This window comes from Lolium perenne, chromosome 1 (genome assembly GCF_019359855.2).
Source record: "Lolium perenne isolate Kyuss_39 chromosome 1, Kyuss_2.0, whole genome shotgun sequence".
In the NCBI taxonomy this organism is placed as follows: Eukaryota; Viridiplantae; Streptophyta; class Magnoliopsida; order Poales; family Poaceae; genus Lolium; species Lolium perenne.
Genome location: NC_067244.2, coordinates 189700514 through 189707576, shown reverse-complemented (window position 1 = coordinate 189707576; position 7063 = coordinate 189700514). Strand labels below are relative to the sequence as shown.

The window sequence follows — 7063 nt, the reverse complement described above, 5'->3', positions numbered from 1 at the left end:
TCCGTGCGGTTATTTTCATACATGTCGATGATCGCGTGTTTCAGATATCTCATCACGATGCTTTCACTCATCTCGATAACCATTATCGCCTGCATGGTAAGATTACATAATTCATTAGAATCATGCATCCGTCGGTAGTTTTCACGGAAAATTTCGGCATGACATAGGAGCGCCAGAAATGTGCCGAAACGGAAACTTGAAGAATCAACATTTCGGCGCAACGTTGGCAACTCATTTTCAACGCCAACACACACACAAGCACAAGCACAACATATATATATGCCACACACGAGAGCTTTTCTTCAAATGTCCAACATACATCGATTTCATTCCTTAATTTGTTCATTAATCACCTATTTGTTTGATATATTCGTCGATAAGATCGAGACGACGCGCCGCGACAATGGCGTATGGAAGCCGACTTTCTAGATCTAGATCTAGATTGAGCGATCAATGCGGGATAGTAGATCTAGATCTACATAGGGGGATGTGGGAGATGCATGTAGGAAGGGAAGATTTGCTCAAAAAATATGATTTTGTTTGGTCAAATTGGTGAAATTGGGGATAGAAATGGGCAAAAATGAGCTGGGTTGGGAGAAGGCTCGGGTTTGTGTGGAGGAGTGGAGTGGTAGTAGTGGGGGGAGTGGTTGTTGAGCGTAATAAGCGCCAGTTCTTCTGGCGCAGGCTGGTGCGCCGCGGCACATAGCCCTTTCGGCTATATCACCCCCCGGGCCGAGGCCCAAGAATCATTGCTTGGCGCACCAGGTGCGCCGGCAATAGCATTTCCGCCGGCGCACCCCTGGGCTGGTGCGCCGGCAATGATTCTTGGGCCTGGCCCGAATCGACTGCGGCCATGCTAGGATGTTTCCCCGGCGCGTCTTTCCCGGAGGTGCGCCGGCAGTAGTCCTTCATCGCCGGCGCGGCTGCAAAGTGGTGCGCCGGCAACCCTTTCCACCGGCGCATGTCCAAGGTGGTGCGCCGGCACCACTTGCCTCCACCTATAGGCTTTTCCCTAGTAGTGCATGGTAAGTATGGCTAAAACACAAATGCATTAGCTAGTCAATGCAAAGACCATAGATACCCAATCTCCATGTAAAATTTGAGCCAACTCTGTTCTTCAACATAAAGAATCATCAATGGCGTATTCGGGAGTATGAAGTGTAACAAAGGAAATGCATGATAAAACTTCGTTACATCACAGTAAAAGTTGAGTCAAATCCATATACAGTTTGTTAACCTCGTCCACATTATTTTCCAGACAAAGCATTTTAATAGACGCCAGGGAGCACTGTGGCAGCTCTAAGATATGGAAATGAAAAATGTTCTGGTCCTTGAGACTTTGACCAACATATTATGTGAAAGCAATATGGTTATATATACTGCTTATCAACTCTAACCTGCCAGACATTAGCCCATATTCACAATTTATATACTCAAGTTCATTGATATAGGAAACTTCATTGTCTTCATATTTCATAGTTACAGTCTTCGTCACTGCATTAAAGGAGCCTAGGAAATCTAGAGGTACTAAAACTTCTGAGTTGATTTACCTTGAGCTGCATTTTCCCTTGTTTTTCTGCATTGGAGTGAACTTGATTCCCTAGGCTCGTGCCAGATCCTCACAGAACCAACATTGCAATTGACATCCAATGGTCACCACATAAAATCTGAAGCACTTGACACTTCCTATATCAGCGAAGAATAATAGTCCAGTGGCAGATTTTACATGTGTGTAATGGAAAGAAATCATAGTAAGTAGTCAATTGTAGGTTGGCAAGAAGTAAAAATTCACAAAGCACGATAGCAATGAATTTGGTCTGTATATATATTGTGTGGTACAGTCGTAGACATCTTGTCCAGGTTTTGAACTCAGCCCTAACAAATAGAAAGTTCGGCTTATTTTCTTCTTATTAGATGAGTAATGGAATATTATAGAAGTAGCTAATTTGTATTGGAAGAATGCGAATGATCCAAATTTACAGCAAGCTCTACACAGAATGCAACCAACCAATTTCCCGGACCAAATAAATGCAAAATTTAGTCTTAAGAAACAATATACACTTGTAAATCAAGAATTACATTTTATAATAGAAATCCTTTCCCTTAGAATGAACTTGCAGACTCATCAGTTAATACTGACAAATTTTCCTACTGTGCTACAAAATTAACAACGCCATAAATTTTATTATCCTTGAGCAAACAACATCATGTAACAGGAAGCTTGTTTGATCATATATTGTGTTATCCCTGAGCAAGCTTATTTGAGCATACAGTATATTGTGCTATCCTTGAGCAAACAACATCATGGGATAATTGTGAGTAAACTTACTCTACTTGTAGTTGTTTTTCTCATTGATTATTTGGAGCACAACATGTATCACTACTGCTAGCATGTTCCGTCAGATCTCAAAAAAATCGTCAGAACACAACTGATGCCCGAATTCCCCCGAAACGGAAGTACGATAGCCCACAAGGCTGAGAGTCCCTGGAGAGGCAGCAGAACCACTCCATCTGCAGGATAATAATGGGTAAGATGATGATAATTTCACATATATAATCTAATTGCACAGAATAGTCAATCTATGTGAAGAAGGTGAACTGCACTTGTATTTAGCAAACACAAGGGACATAACATCAGGTAGGATGGTGAGCATAACGTAATTGCACATTAGTCAATTTGTGCCCAACTACAGGGTACAAGTTACTGCCAACTCTGAATAAGGTGAACTGAACTTATATTAATATCTTTAAATAAAGTACCAAAAAGAAACATGTGCAAGGGCATCCAGTTGACAAGGTGAGGAACATTACCAGTCATCGTTTGATCCACTTGGAGATGTCCACAATGCTGCATTTCTCTCCAAGTTTCAATCAGATGCCTATTATTTGAATTTTCCATAAGCTTGGAGATGTGTTGACCTAGACAAGTGGCCATTTGCCATTATCTATCTCAGTAGCTCCGTTACAACAGCATCCACCTGCCTATATTAATCATGATAAGTGGAACACAAATTTGTACAGATCACTTCATTGGTGACAGAAACATGTCAAAATTCAGAGTAGGATGATGCACAGAACCGAACCAAACTGAAAGATTTTTTTTTTTTAAAGTACAGCCAGTAAGAGAATCGCACAGTTGTACCGAGGGAATACGAGCTTCTGCTAACGAAGAACTTTGCTGAGGCTTCGCTAAGAGAATCTCTTTTTTGTATTGAGGAAATCCTGGACTTGCAGGTAAGTATCACGTATTCATCAGCAAAAAATCAGTCTACCTTGATCAACCTTAGTTTATGTCATTTTGTGGATCTCAACCAATGACTATTTAGAATACTAACACCTACTTTTTCATTGTTCATAAGCCCTTGACCTAGTTTTTCATTGTTCATAAGCCCTTGACCTAGACCATCTTCCTCTCCCTGGTCACCATCTAAGGCTTCTTCTTCTGACAGAAAAAACCTACCTAAACGATGGTTGGAACAACATGCTCCGTCCCACCAACGCTCTCAGCGATCTGCATATTGCGCACAATTTAATCTTAAAGAGAATTAGGAATCCTAGGTATTTCCATCAGTTACCAATTCACATCACATATTGAAAATAAAATTCCTCATGGCTTTCAGTAATGCCTTCTCAACGTAGTGAGCAGACAGCTGCTTTCCTCTTTGAGGCAATCTCGCAGCCATTTGCAGCTCAGAAATTTAACGTTGACTTCATCCCTACTGTATAAATATATATTTAGTGGTCAACTTCCGGATTAACATTATCTCATTTATTTTCTCCACATAATAAGTATCCCAAACTTGATTTACAATGTAACTACAGCTACTTCTTACAATAAACTCCGGTATTAAACTGTTAATTGGACATATAGTTTGTTTAGAGTGCAGTGGCTAGTGTAATGGATTCTCCTATTTCTTCCCTCCGGCTCCCAAGTATCATGAAGAAAACATCAAGGTTAATTAATGACACTGAGACTACAACAAGAAAACAAACTCTCACCAAGCTAATGTCAGTAGTAAGCTCCTTCAGCCAATGCCATTCTAGGATATCCATTCTTGAATGCCTGCCAATCAGACATTCTGGGTTAATATAGCTTGTTGGATGAATATCGATAGGATATCATTTTTATCGTTCACTTGCATAATGACTTAACAATAGCAACTTCGCCTTTTCTGCAGTATATTTGTTCTAGACAAACAATTAAGAAAAAACTTGCAACTCTCTCAAGACCTCATGATGCTGAGCTTTTTTGTTTTTCCTTCATGACCTGTTTTTCACACATAATACCTGGATAGAACAAGTAAACGGATCCGCAGTCTTTCACTTTAGATACCGAATCTAGAAAAGGCAGATTTTCTTGTAACTACATTAAAGTAAACTGTATGCAATAACCCTTCTATTTATGAGGGGAAGTGAATTAGACACGAGACTGAACCGGGAACTGCAAAAGAACAGTTTAATTAGCGTTCAAGCCCCACATCGGACCAGAGGAGCCACTTAAGGAACGAACGGAACAAATTAGGAATTCAGCACCAAGCAACAAATTAAGGAGCAGCCGGCCACAACCAACCTGGTGGATGAAGCGGACTTCGATCAAGTTTGCGCTTGCTGGAGGCGTGTTGTCGGCAGATGATTCCGGCGAGCGCGGGGATCCACGGCTCATTGTCGTGCTCGTCGCTGAAGATTCTGGAGATGAAGAAGTCGTCCAGGGTTGCCGCCTCAGACTCCGACGAGAACTCCAGCGGACCCATTGCAGTGGCAGCCGTGATGACAGCGCTCTCCCGATGGATCGGTGAATGAGGAGGAGAGGCGAAGCCTCAGGGGAAGATACTAACTAAGGGGGGACCGGAAGAGGCGTGCGGCGGCGCCTGTATTAGCGATTTCGTTGAACCAAGTTGCTGGCCACGGTCTCCACCTTCAATGGCGGCGGCGGCAGAAGATCTAAGGCGCGTGGTGCACGGCGGTGCTTGGGTAAGGTGTGTGTGCGAACTGCTAGCGCGCGTGATGGGACCCACTTTCTGTGCGGTCAGACAACCCCGAACGGCAGAACGGGAGAGATCGTGCGAGAGAGACAGGAAAGGAGCACCCCACGCATAGCACACGCATATGCGCTAGCTTACACAGGCGGGGACGGACGTACCAACCATCTCACCACCTCTAGCCATTTAATATAGTAGAGATTATTCTCTTTAGCAAGTTTTTCATTTTCTTCTCTTTCCCACCTAGCATGCAATTCAGCCATCAATCTTATATTCTCATTAATTCTAACTTGGATGGCATTTGCTGTAGTAACAATCTTATTATCAATATTCTCATTAGGCATAACTTTCAATTTTAAAAGATCAATATCAGAGGCAAGTCTATCAATCTTAGAAGTAAGAATATCAATTTTATCAAGCTTTTCTTCAACAGATTGTTAAAAGCAGTTTGTGTACTAATAAATTCTTTAAGCATGGCTTCAAGACCAGGGGTACACTCCTATTATTGTTGTAAGAATTCCCATAAGAATTACCATAACCATTACCATTAGCAGAAGGATATGGCCTATAGTTGTTACCAGAATTATTCCTATAAGCATTGTTGTTGAAATTATTATTTTTAATGAAGTTCACATCAACATGTTCTTCTTGGGCAACCAATGAAGCTAAAGGAACATTATTAGGATCAACATTAGATCTACCATTCACAAGCATAGACATAATCACATCAATCTTATCACTCAAGGAGGAGGTTTCTTCAACAGAATTTACCTTCTTACCTTGTGGAGCCCTTTGCGTGTGCCATTCACAGTAATTGACCATCATATCATCAAGAAGCTTTGTCGCCGCCCCCAAGGTGATGGACATAAAGGTTCCTCCAGCAGCTGAATCCAATAGGTTCCGCGAAGAAAAATTTAATCCTGCATAGAAGGTTTGGATGATCATCCAAGTAGTTAGTCCATGGGTTGGGCAATTCTTTACCAAAGATTTCATTCTCTCCCATGCTTGAGCAACATGTTCATTATCTAATTGCTTAAAATTCATTATGCTACTTCTCAAAGATATAATTTTAGCAGGAGGATAATATCTACCAATAAAAGCATCCTACATTTAGTCCATGAATCAATACTATTCTTAGGCAAAGATAGCAACCAATCTTTAGCTCTTCCTCTTAAGGAGAAAGGAAACAATTTTAATTTTATAATATCACCATCTACATCCTTATACTTTTGCATTTCACATAATTCAACAAAATTATTAAGATGGGCAGCAGATCATCGTAACTAACACCAGAAAATTGCTCTCTCATAACAAGATTCAAGAAAGCGGTGTTTAATTTCAAAGAATTCTGCTGTAGTAGCAGGTGGAGCAATAGGTGTGCATAAGAAATCATTATTATTAGTGTTTGTGAAGTCACACAACTTAGTGTTTTCAGGAGTATTCATTTTAACAGTAGTAAATAAAGCAAACTAGATAAAGTAAATGCAAGTAACTAATTTTTTTTGTGTTTTTGATATAGAGAACAAGACAGTAAATAAAGTAAAGCTACCAACTAATTTTTTGTGTTTTGTTTTAGTGCAGCAAACAAAGTAGTAAATAAAGTAAAGAAAGACAAAAACAAAGTAAAGAGATTGGAAGTGGAGACTCCCCTTGCAGCGTGTCTTGATCTCCCCGGCAACGGCGCCAGAAATTTAGCTTGATACGCGTAAAGCACACGTCCGTTGGGAACCCCAAGTGGAAGGTATGATGCGTATAGAAGCAAGTTTCCCTCAGTAAGAAACCAAGGTTTATCGAACCAGTAGGAGCCAAGAAGCACGTTGAAGGTTGATGGCGGCGAAGTGTAGTGCAGCGCAACACCAGGGATTTCGGCGCCAACGTGGAACCTGCACAACACAATCACAGTACTTTGCCCCAACGTAACAGTGAGGTTGTCAATCTCACCGGCTTGCTGTAAACAAAGGATTAGATGTATAGTGTGAATGATGATGATTGTTTGCGAAGAACAGTAAAGAACAATTGCAGTAGATTGTATTTCAGATGTAAAGAATAGGACCGGGGTCCACAGTTCACTAGTGGTGTCTCTC

The 7063-nt window shown here is 41.1% G+C and overlaps 1 long non-coding RNA gene across 1 annotated transcript; it reads right to left on the bottom strand.

The window, feature by feature from the left end:
* Window positions 1-1168: 1168 nt before the first annotated feature.
* On the bottom strand, window positions 1169-5035 carry LOC127316435 (uncharacterized). Its single transcript, XR_007860403.1, has 4 exons — window positions 4571-5035; window positions 4000-4063; window positions 2812-2982; window positions 1169-2511 (listed from the first exon to the last, which is right to left on the bottom strand). It is a non-coding gene; the product is annotated as an uncharacterized lncRNA (long non-coding RNA).
* Between the last annotated feature and the right edge of the window lie 2028 nt (window positions 5036-7063).